The sequence below is a fragment of the Haliaeetus albicilla genome, chromosome 3 (genome assembly GCF_947461875.1).
Source record: "Haliaeetus albicilla chromosome 3, bHalAlb1.1, whole genome shotgun sequence".
NCBI classification, from domain to species: Eukaryota; Metazoa; Chordata; class Aves; order Accipitriformes; family Accipitridae; genus Haliaeetus; species Haliaeetus albicilla.
Genome location: NC_091485.1, coordinates 37,008,922 through 37,035,846, shown reverse-complemented (window position 1 = coordinate 37,035,846; position 26,925 = coordinate 37,008,922). Strand labels below are relative to the sequence as shown.

At 44.5% G+C, this 26,925-nt stretch overlaps 1 protein-coding gene across 7 annotated transcripts in view; it reads right to left on the bottom strand.

Moving 5' to 3' along the window:
* Nucleotides 1–25,257, bottom strand: part of CHD7 (chromodomain helicase DNA binding protein 7) — a 132,071-nt gene extending 106,814 nt beyond the window's left edge. For 3 of the 7 annotated variants that reach the window (XM_069779403.1, XM_069779404.1, XM_069779402.1), the window contains exon 1: nucleotides 24,751–25,257. The gene's annotated coding sequence lies outside the window, so the exon portion shown is untranslated. Of the gene's footprint in view, nucleotides 1–22,482; nucleotides 22,587–23,210; nucleotides 23,361–24,750 lie in introns of those variants that run through there. The other 4 variants (XM_069779398.1, XM_069779399.1, XM_069779397.1 and 1 more) reach the window with 4 other exon arrangements.
* Between the last annotated feature and the right edge of the window lie 1,668 nt (nucleotides 25,258–26,925).

Genomic DNA, 26,925 nt, shown 5'->3' with positions numbered 1-26,925 from the left:
CATACCAATGTGCAACTCCAGTGAAGGATGTGCAAATATTCTGGGGTCTGGCGCTAGAATTTCTTTTAGACAAGAAATGTTATACCTCAGTGTGATTTAGGGAAATAAAGGCCATTTCTGAATACTAAGGATATTTGTCAAGAGAGTCAAAGAACAGGTTTTAGTTAAGACATTCCAAAAGCAATTAATCCATGGTGCTCAGAGGACTGCCTCCAGCAGTTCAAGCCAAGCACACACACAGTCCCTCAATGAATGGCTGTGATGGATAAACACACTGCTTAAAGGGAGAATATTTCATCTACATCCATTCAACACCTAGGAAGCCTTCTGGACACAGAGAGGTAAAACTTTCTTAGATTTCTCGTAACACTTCTCCTGCTCACATTGGTCTTGTCTGCAGTCTTCCCTAAATCCCCATACTAAAAGTCTATTAGCATAAGATTGGGTTTTACATATTCTTTTTTTAAAAACATATTCACCACAAGAATTTTTAAATATATCCCACTATTTGAAACACTTTTGTTCCAAGAGCTGACCATTACAGACTATTTTCTAGATATGGCAGGACAAATTCCTTCCTGTCTGAGAGTTTCCATGGTAATAAAAGTCCCCTTTAAACACATTCACGGTGGTTTGGGCAGGCCAAACAGGCAGCCTTTGTACTGAAAAGCTCCCTCTTTGTACTCCTCTGTGCTGATCCTGCACAAACTACCGTAAAAGTGTATTTTAGTGGAGGCTGAGTAAAACTAAGGCTCACATCAGTTTCACACGACAACTGTTTATTCCACAGCACAGATACAATCCTCTGGAAGATTCCCTTCCCAAAGAATTGCAAGCGGTTGGAGAAAGCAAGCTACAGGACAGCCTATGACACGTTTCAAGCAGACCTAACTTGAGCAACTTTGCCCCTTACGCTATTAAAAAAGATGAACTGAAATGACCATTCTCCTTTTCCCTTCCCCCCTCCATGCCATGTAGTCTCATTGCTATTTGGAGATGGCATATTTACACCACTGCATGCATCTCTAGTTAAATAAGGGTAGTCTTAATTGATAGCTCTGTATCAATACGTAGATCTGTCATGGAAAGGGACTGGGAGAATGGCCTAATGTGTGGTTCAAATTGCTGTTTGGAGGAATATACAGAAACAAAAAATGGTTTTAGGATGTCCAACAAAGCACCTCCCTCTAAATTTCTATCCATTCACATTTGTACTCTGACACCTTTGAGTACCAGCACAAATTCTAATGCATTTAGGTCTTCCTACAAGTGGAGCATTTTTGTACTAGGAGTTTACATTTTGGTAAATCTCACAGTATTTCAGATTTAGAAAGACTTTTTTTTCCACTACCCCTACAGCACACCCTCTACAGATGCTGGACTAACTCTGCAGGCAATGGATTCTCTTAAAGAACTAAATCATTAAGCATAAACATGCAACTTTAATTCACTGAGCAAGTTTTCAGCCATCCTTTGGATTTTTCTTTTGTTAGGTTTTGAAAATTTGTATGCAGATTTCATTTTATATAAAAAGTTTCTATTTCCTGATCAAGTTCGTTCACTAGTTTTCAAACCCTGTAGCTTCAGATGTCTCTGTAAGACTCTGAAGTGCAGCTCAGTTCCCAAGTCAGTATTTCTTTGCTTACAATAAGGGAGAGAAAATTTAAGCATCTAACTTGCACAGTGAGCTTTTCTCCACTGTTACCATTAAAATTTGGGCTGGTTTTTTTTTTTTCCTACCTCATCTAGTGAAAATTTCAGTATAGTACAGACTCCCTCATCCAGGCTTTTCAAAAAATGTATGAAGAAAGAAGCGAGAACTGTAGAAATAGCTCTGAGAAATCAACATAACGTTTCATCTCTCATCTCAACAGTTTTTAAAACACCCCTCAAACACACACACATGCACACCCCCTTTCTTAACTTCCCCCTGCCCCCTGTAACTCATTTCCCATTGGGTGCCCCCACTCCCGAGAGGTCTGATGTTGACTGCGGACTCTTTTTGCTTCCCAAGAATTGAAGCAGTTTGTATGGAAAGCATTATCCAGATGAGTGGAAAAAATCAGTCTTGTGATCACTTTCACAAGCGTAAGAATGAAAATACCTGATCTTTGTCAGATCTGATTTAGAGGCATTTAAGTTTCCTTTTTGGCAATAAAGGAAACAGCCTTAAAATTACACCAAGTTTAAAATTGTGGAGGCAGTCCAGTAACATTTAAGACAAGCAGATTGAATAGAAAGGAGAGGTTTGAGAAAGGCATGTTATGCAGAACTATTTGGACCTATAAAACCAAGCTGTAACTTTCTGGAGAAGCTTTCTGGTAGGCAAGAACAGAATCAGAGCAGATATAGAAAAATCAGAAGACAGCAAAGTATTCATGAAATGCCTCTCAAAATAGGTCTAGTAGCTCACTGACTATTTGCAACTGAAAAATTATGGTTTTAGCTTAAGCAAAAGCTGACAGCATTTATTTTTTTCCAATAGAAAATTTCAACTCAGGAAAAGAAACTGAACAGAATTTGTTTTGGTTGCCAGCAAAACCTGGTCTATCGCTTTCGTTGAAACTAGTCCAATTTAAACAAACATCAATGTAACATCCCACATTTCTCATGCTAGCAAATCTTATTAAGAATACTTTCCACAAACACATGGTATTGCTCAGTTATTAACAAAAAAAAAAAAGTCTTACGCAGTCCTTAAGGATCATTTGTAGTAAATCCATCTACTTCAGCAATCTAGCTATGAATCGATCTCCTTAAACAGATGCAACATGTTAGATGATTTTCACTGTAGGTTATAATATTTCTGAGTATGTTTAAATTGCCCTCAAATTATGCTTTATCAAGCTATCATGCTGATTGTAAAATAACTGAATATAATCAGAAAAGGTAAACTGTAGCCTCTCTTTCTTATGCACCCACTTCTTAAAATCAGTCATTGTACGACAAAGATTTCATTACCACCCTGTTCTGACAGAAACCAATATTAATTATTATTTGAATTAACCTTTGAGCCATAGTTTTCATCAGTACTCAGTAAAGACACGGACAATTTCTAATTACATTCTACTCTCATTATAAGTCACTAGGCTGTAAAGCTGTATCTGACAAGACTGCTATACTTGGCCTTGAAATGCTTTGGACTTCACTATAAATCTTTCAGAAACATCTAAGAACTCATTGAATACAAGAGCTATCACACAGGATGCTTCTCCAACAATTTAGAAGTGTCTTTAAAGGGATACCAACTGTGATATCACAGAATTGCAATACTATTGCTGAAGGAAAATAAATTATCAGTGGCTTTATCATTCAACATCATTATATTGATGATCTTTTACTTAAAGTTACATATAGTGGATCTACTCAGTCTATCAAGGCAATTGCGCAGTGATCATCAACTGAATCATAATTATACTCAACAAACAGTGTAAGAAGAAAATGAAAATTTATAGATTTGACAAAAATCTGATTCTAAAGCTTACTGCAAATATCTACACCATAGGCTGTATTTATTACAAACTAGAGAGATTTTATCCACTATAGAGTTACTAGTTCTCTAGTAGGAAATGTGGATTTTCAGGATCATAAATGAATAATAACCAGTAATTAATATACAAAAATTAGTGCAAGAGGACAATTTTTCTTTTGTAATTTTTCTGCTTTACCTCACATAATCACTTCGCTGCGGTCAGTTAGCTAGCCAAGAAAAAATGAAATATATACATGGATATAGGGAAAGTGAATGCCATTCTGGAGAACAGGTTTCTACCCTTGACTATGCCAAATCTCTTGAACAAAGAAATTAAACTTCTAAAAGAGCGAGTTCTGGCTCTGTAACCCGAGCCTCATTTTCACAACTTCACAAAGCTCACATCTATGACTAACTCCAAACGTTCCATCTCTGAGCAAAAGACAGTTTTATTTGAAGGAATACCAGAGGTTGGGATCTATCAGGTTTCAAAACCAGAACTTGACTTAGCTGCTGACTCAAGACATATTTCAAGATAACAGGAACATATTTCAAGATAATCATTTTTAACCTTCCACTGTTGAAAATATCTGTATCTTAAAACAGAAGCCTCAGTATGAAATCAGTTTTAATTCCAGTGAATGACATTTCATGTTATAGAAACCTTGACTTGGACTAAGATGCACAACAGATATGACTTTAAGTTTTGTTCATCTCCAAAAAAAAAAAAAAAAAAAACCACCACAGAAACAACCCCAATGATCTTTCCTTCACAGAATCACTTTTATGGATGCTGTTACTTACACAGAAGATCCAAGTTACTAATTTCACAAAGATTTTAAAGAAAAATTACAAGACATGAGGAAACCCAATATAAAGTTTGGAGTTATTAACCCAGAAAATGCCAGTTGTGCACATATTTAAAACATATTATGGATTCCATTAGTTAATGCACAACAGCTTTGTAATCACTTTGGGCAAATGATGGTCCATGACCAGAATAGCTAGATACAATCAGGCTTATCACAAGACAGAATACGCTAACAGAATTCAGATCTCTGGATTTTGGGGACAAGCTAGAGATGATGGATGGAACTTCAGTCTATAAAAATGCAAGGTGTTTGTAACATTGGTGTCAACAGTGTTACCAATTCTAAACATGCATCCATTTAAACACAGAAGTTGTATTTTTCCTTCCAAGCCAGGTGACAAAGACTACTGTCTTAAATTGCATCCCCATATTCTGAAACTATCTAGACCCCTCACCTTAAGGCCCCAACTTGCTTGCCCACTCAAAAACCCCCAAGAATTAGCCATACTGGTTTGTTGCCCTTTTTTCCTTGCAGTTGCATGCTTTTCAGAAGTTACTCCAAATTTACACCTTCTTTGTATTACAGTAGTATCTACCTGAATATTCAGATAAGCATCTTCCTTTTATACCTGATACATTAAATGCCTGGGTTATTCTTCCAGTCCTCCAGCTAAAAACACCTAACTGGTAGTTTGACTATTTCTTTTGTAGACATAGAAGGGTAAAAGGGGGAGAGAGGAAAGAAAAAGCATGTGAAAACCATGCTTAAACAGAAACAAATAATTTATTTCCTTCCACTTATCCTTATCTACCTCATTAATAAGAAAATAAGGCTGAGTGATGGGCAAATGTAAATCAACTCATGCTCTAATCACATACATCTGTCTGATTCAGATCAATAATCATATAGGGGGAAAAGGAGGCATCAGAACCACAGTATGATAGTCCATCTTTATGAACATTTTTAAGTACTTTCCACATAAAATTTCCAAGAGCTTGTTGTTGTAGTTAACTCAGGATCAGCCCTACCGCCCTGTTAAACTTCAGGGTAGACCAGAAGGAACAAATATGTATCCAAGCCTTTGAAAAAGCAAGGAAAACTGACAACTTACTGTCAAAGAGTCAGTTTTGATTTTATTCTACAACAAACTCCACGTTGGGACTGTATTCTGCCAATGCATAACTGCTCCATAAATCCTCTAAAACAGGGATGTGGAACCCAAAGCACATGATTTCATTTCATACCACCCATCAACACAAATGTCTTTTCAATTAAAAGTAAGATAATCCTGACAAGATCATTAAATCATCAACACCAAACTTATCTGAAAGACTTGTTTGGCCTGCAGAAAGGCTGTCCTGCTTTTTAGGTTGATACCTTTTGCGTATTTCAGACGTAAAACACTGAGCTTCTAACATAATTTAAAGAAACCTAATATACAGTTGTCTCAATTTTCAGCAATTCAAAGCTACAATTTAATGAGTAATTGTCATTTGTGGTGCAGTACCCAGCTACTTAGAGGTCTTCCTTAAGAATGTACTTGATGGAGCACAGCCTTTTAAAGCCTGTTGCCAGCCCCAAAAGATATTGCCTTATTGCTGGGGGATGGGGAGAACAAAAGTGATATATGCCTTTGACAAGGATCACAGAAACAGGAGCAGATACCTTTAATCCATAGCTTTGTTGATGCTACTAGATTAAGACCTCCTTCCCCCTCCCAATGCCACTCTGAGAATCCCATGTGCGTGGGGGGATGGGGGACAAGGAGGTTAAGGGAGGAAACGACAGCATTGCAGCACCTCATTTTGTTTATCAGCTATTCATAGACCATGATGAAATCTCCAACTGTCTTCATGCCATTTTTTCATATCAACTTTGCTCGTGACACTTTTAACCAAGCCTATAAGCAATGTATTCTAATAAATCAGCCTGTAAAAGCCCCTATTCCATTTAAACCTGGGCACTAAATGACTGATAGCTTGTGATCTTCCAATAGCAGAGATACGTTGTACTAATGCACAACAACTATGCAGCTCTTAAACAAATTCCAGATTTCCCCTCTATTCTTCATGAAAGTTACTTAGGAGGAGAAGTTCAAAATGCATTAGTTCAGGAAGAGGAACAAAAAATGGCACGAGCACCCCTCATTAAATGCCACCTAAGAGAATTTACCGTCTCACAACATGCTGCTTTTGATTGCGTCTAGGCTGGATTAGTTTCAACCCTTGTTACTTCAAATTTTGTTACCAACCTTTACTTTGCAGACGGCAAACCACGCCTCCACTTTCTTCTAGGTGCTTTGCTAGTATTATTTGAACTAAGAAACGACACCATCCTAAAATTCCTTTAAGTTCTTTCTTAAACCAAAACCCTATACTTCTACATCATTTCTTTCCCTGTTACCCTCAACAAATTTACCTGTAAGCACACTGACTGCAATTTAACTCATTTTAATAAGAAAACAAAACAACTGATGAGCTTATCTTGTACACATGGCATGCTATCTAGAAGCTGAAGCGGGTTGCATGAGAAAGTTTAAAAATTAACTTATCAAAGCCCAACTGTGACTCCTCAACAACTGGAATGGGCACCAGCCTTTCATGACACCTGCATTCCTGGTAGGAAAAAAACCAAAAGAATTTAAGATCTCTCTTAAAATTCTGTTTATTTCTAAGTGTTAAGAACCCATACTTGCCACCTTTCAGAGCATCCATTTTGAAAACACAACTGCTGCTTCTTTATAAAATCAGTTTGCCTACTTTCATGACCACAGGGTCTCACATATTTCACGATCTTTATACAGCAAATCTTTTTTCCATTACTGAAGTGTAAAACTCCCCCAAATTCAGTTGCTTATGCTGAAACACTGCATGAGTGCATATTACACACTACTTTGAAAGTCTAAGTAACTTTCAGGATAGCCTCTTCTCTAACAGAAATTATCAAATGAAACATAGAAGTACCAGTCGATGCCTATGACTTCAGATTTACAGACTTACTACTTTCCAAGTACTTCTCAGCTAAGCAAAGCAACATTCTCAAAAAAACTGCCCAGTACGAAGTGGTTATTGTTTGTGCAAATGTTCTTCTAAATATGGTAATCGCGTAACTATACATGAAGACATGAATAAACTCTTACTGTTCCACCACTGCTTCAAGCACCAAAGGTTTTTATACAGAGTGGTACTGTAGCATGTCACATACTATGATAAAACAGAGAGACCTCAGTACTAAACAATTAAATAATATACTACAGTACAGTTTTTCACATAGGAAGCCAAGAAAAAGAAAAGTCAAAGTTATGGTTCCCATGATAACTACAGCTTGATTGTAATACTGTTTTATACTGCATATTTGAACAAATGCATCAATTTACAATTGATGGGGAATTATAACTGAAGGACACAGTCACATCCTTTGTCTCACTCTTAAATAAATCAGTGGCATTCAAAATAAATTTCCATGACACTTGTACAACTTGGTAAGGTGACTGGTTTGCCGGCAAGAAGAAAAAAGGCTATAAAAACATATAAACCATATCTATCAAACAACTTCTCCGATGTTATGGTGAAGCACACAGGGCAACACTACTGCATTTTAACTAGATTATGGACTATTTCAACATCCAACAAATTATATTACATTCAGATTTGTCCACGTCGTACTTGACTTGACTTACCATGACTCATGGCTACTGCTAATGAAATCCACTAAATATGTTTAAGCTTAGCATTCCTAAAAAAGCAACAGCAACAAAAATGCACTATTGGAGTGCTTACTTTCACAGAGAACAATGCACGGCAATGAGGAAGCTTGGTAAGAGAAACAAAATGATACAGTCGGACAAAAGGTTTGCAGACAACGGACAAAAAATACTATCCTGAAAAGGCCGAGACATGAGGAAAAAAAAAATTCATCACAGTAAAACCACAAGCTGGGGAGACTATCAGTAAGAACAGTTTTCATCAAGAGGGGAATAAACCAGAAAAAAATAACTAGCAAGTAAAGCTGCAAACAAAGGGTATGTTCATAAAGGGGCAAAGTAATAAAAGGTCCTTTCACAAATGCCAGGTACATGAAGCCTGCTAGAGAATCCACTGAGCCAACATATAACTAAGATATGAAAGAAATACTCCAAGAAAATAAACAAAAATTAAAGTTTTTGCATTTACTGTCACTGGAGAAACTAAGGGAGGCTTTCATCTTTTTTGTCACATAAAGCCTCAGAGGTAGTTTTGGTCAAACCAAAGCAAACAGTAGCAAGTTACCAAAGCAAGATGGTATTCACTCAAGAGTTCTGAGAAGCTGAAGGATAAAATAGCCTATCTATCCACTATACCACATAATATCTAGGTGTCAAACACTGCTTTCATGTCAACGGTGCATCAGTTTTGAAAGGCGGTCACACCTGTAGACTGTCAAGAACTACAGACCAGCAAGTCCAATGTCTCAGCAGGACAAATAACTAGATGATAAAAGAAATAATGCTCATTGGCACGCAGCTAAGTACAGACGACAAAAGTGACATTGATGCTTTCCCATAGAAAAGTCCCGTCTTACTAATACATGAGAATTCTTTGAAGCAATTGGTAGGTGGTCAAAGTCTGAGCTAACTTGGATAACCAAAACACATGCCACCTGCTGAACAAAGGTTCTCCACCAACAGTCCCTGAAGAAACTAAGCTACAACAGCAGAGGAGGGAAGGTCTTCACATGGACAAGTAATTGGTTTGAAACAGGAAAAAAATGTTAGGAAACATGATGTGACTCTTTCCCAGACCTGTGTTGGTTAGCATGCACATAAAAGATCTAGAAACAGTGGTGAGCCTTGAAGTAAGTTTGCTGATAATATTAACAAGTTCATTTTGCTAAAAATGAAAATCAGCTATGCAGGAAGCAGCAGACCTTCATCATACCCAGTGAAGGTGTAATAAAATGGAGATGAGATTCAGTGTAGGTAAACGGAAGGCAATGCACGTTGAGAAAATACAATCCGTCTGTTTTACATACATTTTACTGAGCTGTGACCCGATTACCTCATTGTCAAGAAAGAGATTTGGGAGCTAGAATAAACAGATCTACAAAGACAAGATTTGTTAGAAGAGTAAACAGAATGCTAAGAATATTTAAGAAAAAAAGAAAAAAAAACACCCACAGAATTGTTTGAGACATGAGACGCACAAGTATATGCGATACCCATATCTTGCTGCAGTGCCACTGTTTGCTCTGCCCACCTCCACTTCAAGAGTAAAATTACTGAAGGACCAAAGGGGGATGACAGGTATTTGAATACCCTTCAGAATCTCCAGCCTCGAGAAGGGACAACCAGGGAGAGAATAAGAGAGTCTACGAAATCAGGAGCAGCATGGAGCAGGTAAGTAGTGAACCATTGTTCCCTTTTTCTTTTAACAAGGAAACTAGAGAACATCAAACAAAACTAGCAGGTGGTAGGTTCAAAATAAAACAAATAAAAGGAAGCAGTTCTTCATACAATGTGTACTTAAGCTGCAGAACTCATTGCCATGGTCCCAATGGAAGCCAAGAGTTTACACAGACCGAGAAAAGACTAGATGAATTCATGCAAGAAAAATTTATTAAGTGTTACCTATCACTTTTTCTGAGGTAATTCTGAGCTGCAGAGTTGTGGAGGCTAAGGGGCTTGCTCTGTTTCTGGATAGCCTCCACCACGGTCACTGTGAAATAGGACGCTGGATGAGGCAGACCTCTGGTCTCAACTGGCAGAGCTATTCTCTGATACTAAAAAAGCAAGATCACATTCGTAACATGGTTTTACTAGCTCTTGACAAATATGCTACTTTGATAATAACACAATTTCTAGCATATCATTTCACCTTCCTTTCATGAAGAAACTGTGTTTCAGTCCATGTTATCAGTACTTCAAGAATGCAAGTGAGATTACAACATTTGAGAGGACCACAGCATGAATGAGACAAGGACACCAAAAATAGTGAGTATCAAACTCCGCTGAAATTCTACCATTCCTGTATAAAAGATTACCCTATTCCAACAACAAAAAAATTTGAAGAGAGTTTATGATCTGGTTCTAACCCCTTGAGGGAGTAAAAAAAAGGGTGGAGAAGGGTAGTAACAGAAATGCTGGCAATACTAAATACTGCAGCACAAGCAGTACTTCTCTGGATGCTACTCAGTACCTGCAGTGGTTTTTAAGTTCAGTTTGGGAATAACTCAAAATGAAGTTGTGTTATACATTGAAATTTTAGGAATACTGAACTCCTACTGAAAACATTTTTTCAGGTTTGAAGGAGAAAGAATTAAAACCAACACTAAGTGGTGAAAAAATTAAAATATTCATACTTTTTCTGATTTAAACAGCAGTTGTAAGAGATAGTATCAGCTCAAAGCACTGGCCTGAATCTTTACTACTGTTATAAAAAGGTACTTAAAATAACTACAACATATTTAGGTTAAGCACTTAAAGGAATTACTGGAAGACTGAATTCAATCCTCAGCTCCAATCCACAAGTCATTGTGCAATGTTTTAGCTGCTGAAAACAAACCCTCTCTATTACCTATAAAGTGGGAACCATGCCCACCTCCTAAATACAGAAGACACAGCGACTGCTGTTGTAAGCAATGGAAGAACTCTGCCTCTTTGCACCTTCCAGCCTACTCCCGCTCCCTCCCACACAAGAAAAGTGCTGCTGCCACTCTATGCTGAGCACAGCCCAAGCTTGAAGACAGCAGTGTATGCCCAGTGCAGAACAGGCCTTCTGCTAAACCTCCGTCAGACACAAGGCAGCACAAGCCAATGGTTTATTTTCAAGGACTCATAATGATCAAAGCTTTCACAGGTACAGTAAAACTCACCATAACCCCCAGATCACACCCAACAAATTACATACCCTTGCTTGGAACCACGCAGTTCTTCAAAGGCATTGTTCGGTCATAGTTTGGTTTAGTCAAGTTAAATACTTGACTTGAGGTAGAATTAAAACGTCACAGAAAACGTGAGTCAAAATGGCTAATAACATAGCATAGAATAGAAAGTATACTATCTAAACTCTTTCTACTCCTAAACCTAAGCTCAGCATATAATAATCACAGATTATTTCGCAGAGCTTATTCAGCAAACTGCGTAGGACAAGCGGGGAAGCTTATAGTCCCTAAACTCAATACACAAAATGTAACTGTTTAGACTCTACTCCTGAGAAAAGTATTTAAAGGAAGACGACATAAATTCTGAAAAATAGAAAGCTATTCAGACACAGACTCTAAACACTTAAAATGGATTTTTTTAAAGTGCTAAATATCAGACCAACTCTGCTTTTAAGGATGGTATTTATCTACTTCATGAGAGCAGCAGCAAGGCAAAATTAATACTTGGTAAAGAACCAAGATCATCTGATGAGAGCTGCTAAGTAAGTAGCAACTACTACAAATCCCAATATGGCAGACCTCAAAATACATCATTATGAACCTGGTATACCAGTTGAGTAGCACTTAAGTTCCTGGTTTCCAACCATCTGTTCTGGCCACTAGCCTTGAAAAGAAGCAAAACCATCCAAACACTCAGAGATGCATGCACAAAACAGGTATTTTGCCTTCTATCACTTCCATGCGTAACTGATACGAAGAGCATCAAGTTCACCCACTGGAAATGAATGTACTTTTTCTTACGGTACACCAGAACTGTGTGCTCATAATTCCTCCTGACCTTTCAGCAAGCCTTGTGCTATTGCACAGACCATACATCAGCAACAGTCAGCTTCAGCAAGTGGGGAAATACCCCCGCTGCTCCTATTCCCCCCCCCCTTTTTTTTGAGGCAACACTGTTTCTCAGTTCCTCTTAAGCCCCTCCCGTAGCAATGCCCACCACTCCAGACACCTCCAAATTTAATCCACTGGAATAAGCAGTCTTTAAATTAAGGTGTTATAAGGTCATATAGCAAGCAAGATGATCGGATTAAAGAGGAAGTGGAGTTAAGTTAATACTGAGTCACTATTTTAAGTTCTGTGTTCAAGACAACAGCATGATAGCTTTCCAAGTGTAAACCAGTCTTCAAGCAGGACAGCTAAGAACTTTTCTATTTTTTAAAAAAAGTTTTATTTCTTTTTTAAATCTGAACATGCAATGCAGGACAAAAATTCATCAAACAGACAAGATCTGGTCCCAGAGACAGATGTTTTACAGCTGTGCTTTGGGCTTCCTAAAGCCCATTAGAGCTAGCACATACAATTCCTAATGTAAACAAGCTGCTTTTAGTAACTACAGTATTCATTCTGAACACACACAACGCTAGCCAGGGCCACCACTCCTCACACAGTTTTCACCAAAAGCAGCTTGCAGTATCCTCAGTGCCTTGAGACAGAATTTTTAAGTCCCCACTCCTGCTCCTCCTGTCATCCCCTGTAGCTCCTGAAAGGGAATTTTTTAGATGTAAAACCTGCAGAGAAGAATCTAGATGGTGCACTACACTGGTGGGGTTTTTTATAACTATGCAAGTTTTTACCTTCCATTAAGGCACGTACAATTGCCCAAATCTTGAGAAAAACAGGAAGGAAAGCATGAGATTCCACTCTTCCACCTGCTAAGAAGCCCCTTTCTGTCACACTGCAGGCAGTTTACACAACTCTACAAAATAGCCAGGGCTCTTCAGAACGCACGCAGTTTCTCATGCCACATTCCTGCTACGCTGAAAGAGTCACCTCAAGCTGGCAGGCGGCTTGAGCAGAAGCTACCGTCAGAATCCCTGACTTTCTGTAAGGTGTTCAGTCCACTGCTGAGCTACACAGTGTAAACTGCCCGTTTCTCTCTCTGGAGAACAGCAAGAGTATAGTATTACAGGAATAACTGATCAGCATGTTATTTTACTTGCAATGTAATTTTTTCACCAATTTTAAACAAATAAGAGTGTGTTCATTTCACTAGGTTCTCCTAGTGAGACTATGATAGGAAGTAAGTCTTAGCCATCTACTATGACCAAGAGCTCTCATACCATCTCAAACTAACAGGAATAATGTAGTTACTTGGGATAAAACTCAGAATAACTGAAACCACTGAATTAAACATTGATTTGACAAAATTTGAGACATACAAATTGACTCAGAAGGTTGATGAACTTAGTGGAGAACTTCAAGCTTGCAAAAAAAAAAATCCCCTCCCCCCCCAGCAACATACTTTCTTGTGAATAAATTGTTTTAAAGATTAAGTACTTCACATTTGAAATATCAGATAAGCCATTTATACATTAGTAAATCTTTAAGGCTTTTTTTTCTCCTACCTCAAGAGGAAAACTGATTTCTGGGCAGTGGATTATTAATTCTAACAAACTGTTTATAGCATGCAATCACTAGAATAAACAAATTTTAATATCAATTTGAACTCAGGCCAGCACATTTTTCTTTTGGTGTCCTTTGCTTCACAGATGATTACTCTGTTTCTATTTCTCCCATGAAGGTTCCCAGGCAACTGATCCAATCCACTTGCTCACTGCCACCAAAATGAAAAGATGAAAAGGGCTTGCTGCTCTCCAAGCCACCGGCCCCCCTCGTCCTTAGTACCAGCTCTGGTGTTCATCAGATCCTTTTATGAGCCAGTTTGATTCATTACAACAGCAAAATGCTCTCCATTTTACAGAGTTATTTTTCTGCCATTTTAGTGAACTAAAGTGGTTCACAGAAGGACCTGACAAGCGCTGCTGCTATAACAAAGTAGCAGAGCCATGTGGTTGGGAGGAAGGGTGCAAGGGGACAAAAGGCAGAGAGGAAACTTCTCCTTTCAGAACAATGTCCGGTTAAATTAGCTCACTGCATTTCTCAAACCATACCCTGACTTATAAATGATTAGATGGAACACAAGATGACATTCAATTGCTTTCAGCCATCTTCAGAGCTACAAAAAATTTACTGTACAAAAAATATGTTAATATGTATCCTTATACAGATTTAAATTTAATACTCCAGTGGAAAAAAAAGAAAAGTTCTTACAAACATAATAGCAAGATACGGATAACTCAATTAGAAGAGGAAGGTAAAGAAAGCTTGGCAGATTTCATCCTAGCTTTCTAAGAAAAAAAAAAAAAAAAAGCAGCCCTGGGAAAGTGAACACCAATCTCAATAACCATTATGATGGAGAAACGCTACAAGCATTTCTGGTAAGGAGAAAATAGCAAGAACTTTACCTTTTCTCCTGAAGTTGTCACCAGTATCCAAGTAAACCTATTAAGGGAAGGCTGACATGCCTAAGAGAAAGAAAGGCAGTCGAGCCAATGACTTGCAAGGTAGCGTACCACAGGCAAGTGACAATGTGCTTTAGATGCCTAGTCCCCAGGTTTTCTGCCCAGTGATTTCTCTCCATGGATCGATCTGCCTCGTTCTGTGATGGACTGCCTACTGTGGATGTGCCATTTCACTTGAGAGGCAAGAAGTGAACATGTATCAAATATATCACTCCCACAGCCCAGTTGAATCGATGAGAGCAGCAAACGGGACGGCTCAGCTGCTGGAGTCCTTATCTTGCTATTCAAAGTTCGTTGCCTACCTGGAGACACCTCAAAACAGAAACAACTCATTTCAGTAGTACACATGGAAGAGAAAAAGCACCCTGCCCCAAAGCACCACCATCGTTACACCTTATCACATCAGACAAGGGTTTCTCAGCCTTCCTGACTCTACCAAAAATCTTAATTGGGCAGCCACAAAGCACACCACGGATCTCTTGAGTGCCATAGAGCCACGAAGGGAGACAGCAGCAGATCCCAGAAGCCCCACTGGGGGATAAGATCGGGCACGCAGCCTGCATCCCAGCTGGCTCTGTAATATCCGCCTCCAAGAGCCCCTACTAGTCCAGTTCCTCCCACAGCAAAAATTTGCGTTGCCCAACCATCCCCATACTGCACAGTCCAGTTGTGCCACTAGTCATGCGACAACCTCAGCAGGGGAATCGCATGTGAACCGCTGACAAGCCAAAGGTTGACCATCCTTCATCTAGAAAGGCAGGCAGAAAGGCAGGCGTTCTGGTTTCCTTTCTTTTGGGGGAGGGGGCAGGGAAAGGGGACTGGTGGTAGAAGGAGTGAAACAGATCAAGGAGATTAATCTTTTAAATAACTGTGTTAGGAAAATTTCTTATAAGAGCAGCAATGGAAGCAATTCCTTTCACCTGCCATCTTTTCTGTAGCCAAGGTTTTCTTTTTTAACACCCCAAAATTAAGTAATCGTTGGTTTGGGCAGGGGGGAGCAGGGGAGCAAGGCATTAGCTTATTTCCTTGAGAACTAGCCATTCAAGAACTCGGTCACCTTAGCCATACCATTTCTCTAAATCTAACCATGATAAGTGAAAAGCCACACAAAACCACACCCCCTTCCTTTTTTTTTTTTCTTTTTTAGTTTCAGCACAACATCTAACATGCTCAACTTCTAAGACTACCTACTACAACAACTATTGGACCCAAGTGGGAAAGCATGTTTCTGTTCTAGCGCTGCCTTTAACAAGCTTATTTTTCCAACAGCCATGCCGTTTCTATGAAACAAGTCCTTCCTTCTGCATGGCTGCCACAAAGTTCAAATCCTGTTTAAAATACAAAAGTACGTTCACTAAGAGTCACTTCTGTGAGGGAAGGTGGCATGGGCTGGAGATTACTGCAGAACTGTAGTAAAAGGAGAAATACAGGTGGAACTGATGCCATTTTTTCAGTAACCTCTGTTAACGTTACAATAGAATTAAAGAAGCACGTAACTGCCTTCACTTACTTCTGTACAAAAAAACCCAACCAAAAACCAAAAAAAACCCCAACCAACAAAATGACAACGTACCTTTGCAGAGATCAAGAGAGAAAGGGGAGAAGTGAAGCTGAAGCCTGCTTATTCACTTCCCCACCAATGAAAGAACGATGATTAAACTAAGGATGAATAAGGCTGTACCCCATTTGCAGAGCTAAGTGAATGCAAAGCACAGCAGACACCTCGTAACAGTACTGATAAATAAACTGAATTACTTAGCAGGTCTCTCCCAGACTTACCTCCTGAGGCAGTCCAGAAACCCCTATTTAACTCACTTTTTGAATGATTCCTTCCTAAATCAAGAGAGAGATTAAATTGCTCACTATAAACTCTTAGTTTAATTCTTCACGGTTAAAACAACTTGAGGCAAGAATTATCCTCTTGGCAAGAGTCCCCTCATCAGAGTTTAAAGGAATCTCTGAACTCATGTAAGCAATAGCTACAAAATGGCACATGGCCCTCGTTTAAGCCATCCTGAGATGACTGCATCACCCTGTGAAGTCTGCAGGATCTTCCCAGGAACTAGCCACATAGTCCAAGTACCTTTCAAACCAGGAACCAGAGAGGACAGCCTGCCTGCTTTTTGTCTTGCAAGAAACCACCAAATCCAACAAGCAGCTACTCCAGTCCAATAGCAGTGCAAACCTGAGCATTCTCAAGAAGCCACAGGACTTGCCTAGATGTATGCCAGACAGTTGAGAAAGAAAAAGAAAATCATATTCTTAGATCCTGTTTCAAGCTAATAAACGCAGTTACGGTTGTTTAGGTATTTCTGATCCCACATGAACAAACAATGCACATTCAAATATAGAACTGAACAGCAAGTTACCTGGGAAGCCAGATTTCAGATGTGCCCTCCTACCCAGGAATAGGTAAGATTTTGAAAACATTTGTTATACCCTAAATAACTCATTAAGATGCATCCTTCAAATTTACCAGTCTCTCACCTACATGCAATTTTATCTCAGCCTTATCAGAGTGATTTTTGAACATCTGTTAGCCTCATCATTACCTTCCTTTCTTTAATCCTCCTATCGAGCATTAAAAACCAAGTCAGTCCTATCTCCTTTCTGGTTGTCTTATTTTCAACTTGAAGAAGTAGTAAACTGCTATTCTCTACAGTCCAGACCGACATGCACTTTCCTGTAAGACGTTTTACCAAGTAACATTTCAGCTTTGGACTTCAATCTCAACAGCCACATCGATGAATCCTCTCAGAAGCAAGGAATATTTTCTTCTAGTAAGTTATCATCAACTTGGACTTCCCACTTACTAGCTCACCCAAGTTGTTAATACCAAAGACTCTAACTGAATTTCTCCATTTCTCTCACGTAAAGCCTTGTTTCACATTTCTCCCAGAACAGCACTACCTCAGTGCTTTCTACAATGAAGACTTTTTCTCCTCGTTTTGTCCTATCACTGATCTCTGAACTTCTAAAATTCCAGCTTCCAGTTCAGTTTTAGTTAGTTTTCCCCAAATTCTCTCTCAAAGAATGACCAGTATTCCTTCACGCCTAAAGACTACCCATTTAACAAATTCTGTTTACCCTGTAAATAAATCCCCAGGCTTCCTACTTTAAAATCCAGGACAAAAGTGCCTTTATTAAAGTCTTCCTTGGACCTGCTCCAGGTTCTGATCTGCTTTACCACTGGTCACAGAGTTCTTGGTCTCCAAACCTTCCCTACTCCTTTCAAAAACGTCACAATCCCCCCCCAGCAGCTCCTCCCCACACTCCAAATTTCTCTGTTTAGCAAGGGATATCCCGCAACGGCTTCATTTCACATGAAGTGTGACGGGACTAGACTCTCCCCACCCACAACTACCCCCTGCACAGAGCAAGAGAAACCATCACAGCTGTATTTCCCCACCATGAAATGATGGGGGAACGCCATTTTCCTGAAAACAAAACGTGAAACGACGAGAGGCCTTTCCTGTTCGAAGGGTCACGAAGACCCTTCGGAAGGCTGCCGGCTGGCTGCAGCCCCTGGCTCGGGCTCTCCGGTGCCGACCACCCCCTTTCCAGGCAGCGCCCAGTGTCTAACGTGAGACTTCACCAGGCTTTGGTGCAGCCAGCCAGCTCTTCCCACACCAACAACAGCACCCTCCAAGCTTTGGGTGGGAAGCGGTATTATTCGGAGTTGAAATTCGTGTGTTTATTTTGCAACATACCCTAATTACCTAAGACTGGCAAGAAAACGCAACTCCACTAAGCAGAGAGCAATATAAATTGGAAAGAAGATTAAAAACCCAATAGGAAAGGCACAATCTGAAGAGGAAGAAAAATCTATGGGAAAGCTGGGGGGGGGGAGTGGGGGTGGCAGAAAAGAGAAATAGAAATAAAAGGTTTAGATGTCAGAGCAGGACTGGTTTTGCTGGCAACAGGAATGATACTTTGTACATCTGACGTACACCTCCATAAAATGCTTTAAGAAGTGACGCTTGCTCTGTGGGTAGAAGTCAAAATAACTGTGGGTAGGCCAATTTCTTTCAAAAAAAAAAAATCACTGGGAAGAAATTTTAAAGCCAGCTACCTGTTGCAGTTCTAGCAGTAAACAGAAAGCTCAACTGAACAGCTTAAAAAGCAGCTCAAGGACATTAAAATTAAAGTGCTTCCAGAACCATTCAGCACTGGATTCTCCACATGCTGGCTACTCCCAGGCAGGTAAGTTGCTGTGCTGCTCGCTATGATCACCGGCCCATATTTAAATGAAGCCTGAGCAGAATAACCTCTAGGATCAGGACCATAGACGTGAAATTTAATTTTCCTCTCAGAACCACTAGGAAGAAGGCAGACATTTTGGCTGCAATGACTTTTTCCAGACAATTGATTCTCGAAGTTATTTATTCCCCACCATTCCCCTCAAGGCCCTCTCGTCACAGCAATTGTCTATATCAGAGGAAGGTTGGACGCAGCTCCCATGAAAGCCAAGCAAAAACACACCCAAAATAGCTATATAGGTCACTACAAAGCAAAGCGAGCCCTACGTCATGCCAGCAAGGGCTTCTGGTTAGTCCCTATATGCCAATAAGCTTTCAAAGTCATGTGTTACAATGCTCTACTAATACAGTACCATATTTGATAATTAGCACTCCTTTACTGAATTTCAACTTTTAAATGAAAATGCTTAAATTAAGTAGTATCTCTCTTCCTCCCCCACCCCCCCCCCAAGGAGAATGCATTCAGCATAATGGCAGCAAAATAATCAGGATGTTTAGAAAACACTACTGAGCTGCATTCATGAAATGAGAGAACCCAACAGCATGAAGATCCTTGGTTTTGACTTGCCTTCTTCTAGGTGCATGTTTACATCTTTGAAAAGTCACAATGTTGGAAGCTAGGAGCTAATCAGCTTTTGTATACTTAAGAATATCCTCAAGAGCTTTGTTGTCATATTCAGGCGCTTGGAATGTGTCCTTTAGGTCACAGCCTCCTTTTTGTTTTTTCTATCATGCTTTCCAACCTCATTTTCCAAGTAAGAATTTCAGCGTGCAACTACGACATGGTATGTCCACAACCGCTGATCTCGGGTAAGATACGAGCCACTAAAAGTTACAGTTAGATTCTGTAGGCAGAAAGAAATCAAGAGGAAAACTCTTCCATCAGGTTTCAGTATCTTGTCAGAATCCGAATACAAACATGGGATGTTTCTGCATATTGTACCTCACTCCTTCCTCTGAAAGAGTTCTAAAAATAAATTATACTTGGAGCTTCCCTTTGCCTTTTTATCACCGCCAAACTACAGACAATATTTGAGACTCTCTTCCGTTAAAATCCAGCAGCTTATATTTCTGCAAACAAGCTATTCACAGAAATATAAATTATGAGAAACGATGAAGTTAATGTCTGTCTTAATGATGAGGCTAAATAGATGTGGTAAATTAATACAATAACTTTTCTGTTGGAAAAGTGAAATCTAAAGCCTCACCTACACACAAAAGACTCATTTGTAAAAAAGACAGTTTAATTATTTACTAAACTTTGCAGTTTTCTCATGTATACAGGGAACATAAAAGTAACATAAAAGTATCACCCGTGTTACTTATGGGCATCAGTTAACCAGCTCATAAATCTGAGCAGTTAGTGATCTGTTTGTAGCGGACAAATACAAAAGCGTTTGGAAATCAGGATTTAAAGGAACTGGGTGAAGGAGGATGTTCAGGCACACACCACTTGTCACACAGTTGCCTGTATCCTTGCCAGCCATGCAAATTTATTTGGGTAACGCTAGATTCACGAGAGCAAATACCAACCAGGAGATTCTAAAAGCTTTCCCTCTGAAAATTAATGTAAAAGTAAGATGAGTGGGGAATAAGGGATAGAGTTAAGGCACAGGATTCGAGGCAACGCATGTGTTTATCTCCACCCTCCTCCTTTCCGGTTACTTTTTTCCTCCTCCTCCTCCCACCTTACCAACCCTTACGTATCACACCACACACTAAAAACAAAACAAAAAACCAAACAGCCAGCTGCCATAGGATGCCACGGCTATGGCAAACCGCAGAGTCTCACCACGAGATTTCAGCAGATTCTCTGAAAGCCTGCAAAGTTCCCATTACTCAGGCCTTCCACCTTTACCGAAAAAACACATCGGGGTCGGATTTGGCCGTCTGTTAAGGTTTTAACGCGGCGTTGTATTCTTAACACTGCAGATTCTCCCCCAGCGAAGGGCCTAGGCCACGTCCCGGGCGCAGGGCACGGACCTGGCACGCAGCCCCGCTCCGCGCTGGGGCAGGATGGGGCCCCGACGCCGAGAGGCCGCCCGCCCCAAGCCCGGACCGAGCAGCACGTCGCCTTCGCCAGTACACCTTTTCCAGCTTCGCCATCGGCCCCTTTCACCTTTACTTGCAAGTAACCCGCTTTACGTCCTCATGTTATTGGAGCGTTAACGGGAAATACCGTGGACGTTCGTCAAAAGCTTTTCGGTGCGAAACAGCAAATAACGCGCGTGGAAAAAAAGCTACGCTCTGGTTAAGTGACCCCACTACATGGACTGGGAAGTCTTTTCAGTGCTCCGTTGACCTAATTCTTCAGGTTTCTGCATTACCAAATTTGAAAGAAAATGGTTACAACTCACACCTCCTGCCACTGTACAGAGTTTTGACTGCAACAGAGAGTATCCTGCTAGACCTCATTTCGACTGGCATTTTCACAACACTACGTCCTTAGAAACTGTTGTTTTTTTCTAAAGGGACTGTGTGATCTTTACCTACAATCAAAACTCTCCTTAATTACTGAAGAGGCAATAAAATCGTTTTGGGTTTCGAATCTGAGTGAGTTTTTTCCGCTGTTTAAATAACCTAACCAAGTCTTACAAGTAATAACAGAAATATCATTACATTGCTAAATATTTAGTAAGATATTTGGTCAAATACGATTATCCAATTAGTATCAGTGAATCACTACTTCAGCGAAACTTGCAATCACAAGCATTTAACGCTCTTCTAAGAGCCTGTTCTACAGCTTTTATAATGATCTTTATATGTTCCTTATTTTAAAAAAAGCGCAAAAGAGACTGAAAACAAGCAGTTTAGGTTAACAGAAATGCAGGACGGGATGCATGAATCTGTGGCGTTTTCCAATGCTATAGTAGGGGAAATTTTGTTTTGTAAAACTGTTTCAAACTTCAAATGATGTCTCACACAAAAAATAATTACTTTTTCTAAGCAGTTGTGGTTTTATCCTAGAGGAAAATAGCACAGTATCAAAAGGATCTCTGCGAAACCCGGAGCACATTTAACAACACCAAACAAGAGGAAACAAGCAACGTTCCCACATTTAGTGGCTGGAGATAGGAAAATGTAGAGAATGTAATTGTTCTAATCACCTGTTACAAACCTCAGAAACAAATGGTTAATTTTCCCCCTCGGACTGCATCTTATTTTAAAAGGCATTACTAGAATTTTTTCCGCTGCTGTTAAAAAGGCAGACCTCTTGGAAGAAGCCCTCTCTAACTATCTCCTCACCGTTAAGTTTGTCAGCAACCCTGCCGTCTAGACTGTGTTTTATGCAGAGCAATGTGCTTTTTTTTCTTTTTTTTTTTTTAAATGGGAAAAAAAACCCCAAAAACCCCAAAACCAAACCCAAAAACATGTTGGAAACTTTCAGGGCAGAAACTAGAGAGCTTCGAAGTTCCTCTCTTAGCAGCGCCTAGCAATGGAAAGGAGAGAGTTCTGCAAACGTGCCCCAAGCATCCAGCTACATTTAGCTTTCAGCCTTTTTATTATCATTGTCAATGAATGGGCCCCAGTCAAATTAAAGCTGCCATTTTAGGTTAAAGACTAGACAGCCTCTGTTGTGCAACAGCGAGACAAAAACACTCCAAGCGACAGATGCAGCACTCTTATTGGAAAACGATGGATTTCAACTTTTATAAAAAATAAAAAAAAAAGTAATTACCGATCATGCTTTTTAATATGAATTATATATTGATACTCACACATTACCGCAAACTAACGGGATTTATAATTGGGATAAATCAGCTACCCATGCTGCTAAGGTCATAGTCATTAAGATTTTTTTGCCGTCGTTAGAATGGATGATCTGTGAGGAAATGAACAGAAACATTTTTTGTTCAACTTGCTTGTTTGTATCTCCGCTAGTCCCACATACCACGAGAAAAGAAAAAAAAGGGAAAAAAAAAAAAAAAGGCAAACATATTCTCCCGAAAGCCATCTTCTAGGATAAACACAGCTCGCGATCTGCTTTGATGAAAGTAAAATCAAGACGCACATCGACACAGAAACAAACTTATCGCATCGAGGTTATTCTGATATTCCCCGAGCCAAAAATCCACGAAAGACCAAGTGGCTGGGGGGGGAGGGGGGGGAGAAAGAGCTTCTCGCAAATGAAAAAATCGCCCCTTTCTGTAGTTGGAAGGCACGCTCAGTCCCTTCCCAAACGAAAACAAAGGCAGAAAGTGGGTAAGTGCGGGAGAGTTGCGCGGCGCGCCGAGCGGCCCCCGGCGATGGGAAGGGAACTCCCGGGCATCGCTACTTTCCTTTTGTCCATTGTCTGTTTAAAAAACAACTAGTTTAAGCCCGGGCGTGAGCGGGCTGTAGGAGTGAGCCGAGGAAGCCGGCTCCATTTCCAGCCCGTGCCCCACAGCCGCCACCCCCTTCCCAGGCACCCCGACCCCCGCACCCCCCCCCCGCCCCCGACACCCACCCGCGAAGGCCGGTCCGGCGGCGCGGGGCCCGCCCGGAGGGGCTCCCCCGGCGTGGGAGCGCGTCCCCCTGATGTAACGCTACCGGGATAAACGAAGGCAATGTAATGATGGCTGCTCATTGCCTGCAGCGCCTTCTCCCTGAGACTCACTAACAACCCTGCCCCCCTCCCCCCGCCACCGCACACACACACACACACACGCGCGCACACGCACACGCGCTGCCCGCTCCCCGCACGCAGCGCCCGCCGCCGGACCCGCTCCGCGCCGCTCGCCGCCCCCCCCCCCCCCCGTCCGCCCTGACCGCTTGGCCTCAAACCACCTTTTTCCGCTCACCCTCAAAATGGCCCGGAACGGGGCGGGGGGGGGGGGGGGGACGGACGGACGTGGGGGGGGATGTGTGTGCCGGGGGGGGCGCCCCAGCCCCGACCCCGGCCCCATGTGCGCGGCGGCAGCGGCGGCACCCACCCGCCCGCCTCGGCCCCGCGCCGGCGGAGCGAGGTGCCCGGCGGGGTAAAGCCCCTATTATGCGGCGTCCGCCGGCACCGCTCCGGCGGCCTGAGGTAGCGTCCTCCCTTCCCTTCCCGTCCCCTCCCTCCCTGCCCCCCGCTCCCCTTTCTTCTCCGGCCGCCGGAGAGCGCCGACCGCCCCCTGCCCCCTCCCGCCGCCGGGGCAGGACGGTTCCCCCCGCCGTGCGCACCGGCGGCCGGAGCGGCACCTCGTGCTCCCGCCTCCCTCCTCCTCCTCCTCCCTCCCCGCCCGCCTTCCTGCCGCCCGCCGCCACCCACCGCCCGGCCTCCGCTGGGGGTGCCCCCGCCGCGGCCCGGCCCCGGCCCCGCCGACCCATGTGCCGGGCGCGGAGCGCGGCGGCGGGCGGGCGGGCGGGCGGGGCGGTGCCGGGCCGGGCCGTGCGCGGCGGGGAAGCGCCCTCACTTTGTTAGCGCTTGTTGTGCCGCCGCGGCCGCCGGGAGCCGTCAGCGTGGTCAGCGGGGGAAGCGCTCCCGCGGCCATCCCGGCCGGCGCTGGGCCCCACCGCCCCCGCCCGCTGCCGCGCAGTTTCGCTCAACTTTTCCCGGATTTTTAGTCACCCTCCAAACTTGCGGAGCGGAGCGCGGGGGGGGGGGGGGGGGGACACGGACGGGACGGGGATGACGGGGAGGGGAAGAAGGGAAGGGGAAGGGGCGCCGCCGCTCCGGCTCCCCGGTGCCCTCCCCTCCCCCGAGGCGAGGCAGGCTGCCGGCCGGCCGCAGCACAACAAAAAGCCATTTACACCCGGGGAAGTGCCCCGCTGAGACACCACCCCCCCCCCCACCACCACCCCCCCCCCCGCCCCGCCTCGCCCGGAGCCGCGGCCGGGCGCAGCATCCCCCACCCACCCCCCCCACCCCCGGCCGCCGCCGGCAGCGAGCACCCCCGCTCCGCTCCGCGCCCCGCCGCGCCGCGCCGCCGGGGACGGAGACCTGCCGCGGGTCCCCGGCTGCATGGCCGGCGCCCTCCCCTGCCTCCCTCCCTCCGCGCCCAGCGAGGTGCGGGGTCACTCACCGGGCCGGTGCGTGGCCGTCGAGGGCCGTCGGGGACCGGTGTCCCCCGCTCGCTCCCTCGCTGCCCTCCGCCGAGGGGCCGGGGAGGAGGAGGGGACACGCTCCGGAGTTGGTGCCGCCGGCCGGGGGGGTGGGGAGGGGGGGGGGGCGAGGCGGGGTGCGGGTCGCGCACACACACACACACACACACACGCACGCACGGAGTTGCTCGCTCGCACCGGGGCTGGGCTAAGAGGGGAGGAGGGGGATCCCTGGCCGGGGCGGGCGGGCGAAGGAGGGGTGGAAGGGAGGGGAGGGAGAGGAAGGGTCAGCGCGGGTCTCGGGTAGTTTCGGGGTCTCCGCCGGGTCCCGGCTCCGCTTCGCTCCTTTGTGTAATTTCACTCGATTCAAGTTTAATCCGATAGTTCCCGAGCGAGCGAGCGAGCGCGCCCGCCGGAGCCGAGCCGAGCGCGACACCAGCCAGCCAGGCGGCTGCCGCGGCTGCCGCCCCCTGCGCCCGCCCGCCCCCGCCTCCCCCCTCCCTCCCTCCGCCCGCCGCCACAAGGCGCGCCCCCGACACCGCCCCCTCCCCGGGGGCGAGCGCCGCCGCGCGCCCCGCCCCCCGCGACGTCACCGCCCCGCCCGGCATAATTTATGCAACGGGGAGGGACGGGGACGGGGGGCGACGACGACGAGGAGAAAAAAAAAAAGAAAATAAAAAGAGCGAAGGGAAAAGAAGAAAAAAAAAAAAACCACAACAAAACCCCGGCACCGGGCGGGGGAGGGGCGGGGGTCACTAACCTCCCCGCCGCCCGGCCCGCCAGCGCCCCGCCGGGGCTCCCGCCGCCGCCGCCGCCGGGCGAGGAAGCGCTGCCGCGGGGCGGGGGACGGCGTCTTCCGCGCGCCTCCGCCGCCGCTCCGCCCCGTCTGCCGGTGACCGGGGGCGGGGGAGCAGCCCCGCTCCGCGGGGTCAGCGCCGGGCCCGGCCGCCGCGGCGCGTCCCGTCCCGGGAAACTCCCGGTGAAGCCCGGGGCTGTGGGGTGGGTGTCCCTGTGTCACTGCCGCGCTTCAAACTTGCCAAGCGCGGCGGCGAAGCGAAACCGAGAGGCGCCCCGGCAGGCTGCCCGGCCCCCCCGCGGCCTTGCCCCGGCCCCGGCCCCGGCCGCCAGCTCCGGCCCCGGGCCCCGGCCGAGCAGCGCGCCCCCGCCCGCCGCTGTCCTCCCGGCCGCCGGGGCGAGGCGAGGAGGGGCGAGGCGGGGCGGGGCGGGCGCAGCGGGTAGGATCCCTCGAGTCCGGCGATTTCGGGTGGACTTTGTCCCCAGCGGGTCGGGTTCTCCGAGGGAAGCGGCCATTAAGCGCTGCCCGCCGCGGCAGCGCCCCCGTGCCGGCGGGGCCGCTCTGCCCCCGCCGCGCCGGCACCGGCACCGCGACCGGGATGGCTGCCGAGCCCTGCCGCTGTCGTGTTTGTCAGGCGTACCTTCAAAGTCGTGATACAAACCGAAACAAACTCATTCCGTAAGTAAATTGGACAAATCCCACCAAAAAGCGATTACCAGTACCACGCTTAACGGTCTTCCCTGCATCGCTCTGGAAACTAAATAAGCGTCTTAAAAGTATAAAGAGATTAAAATGTAAACCCAGTGTACAGACACTCCGCGTTACAGGAATTTTCAGCGAGTCATTTGACGAGGTAACTTTTTACCATCATTGTTTGTAGCAGGTTGGAGAAGGGAAAACAAAGGTCATGTGCTGCTGAGCAGGGGCACCCTCCCCCTCCTGCTCCCTCCGCGCCTTTTCGGGGGGCCGCGTGCTGCACCCACACTCGTACCTCTTCCGTGGGAAAGCGAGAAGGCGTCTTCACAGGATCTCGCACAGGTTTTGCTCTACGGTCTCTTAGCACGCAGTTACTAAGCCGGGAGCTGGACCCGGACAATGTGGATGTCAAAAGCTCTTCTCGCTTCTTGGGTCGTCGATCCAGGAGTCCGCGGCAGTGCTGCGGCTGTGAGGGCTGCTACAGCCACAGAAACATTTCAGGCTTCTCCGGAGCAAGTCTGAAACTCTCCCGCGTCGTGTCGTTCGCGTCTGGCCTACTCAGTCTCTCTTGGGTTTAGGGGGAAAGCACCTTTTCGGGAGAAGGGCCGGTTTGCGGATAGAGAGGCGTCACCTCCTCCCATGCAGCCGGGCCCGTGCAGTCACG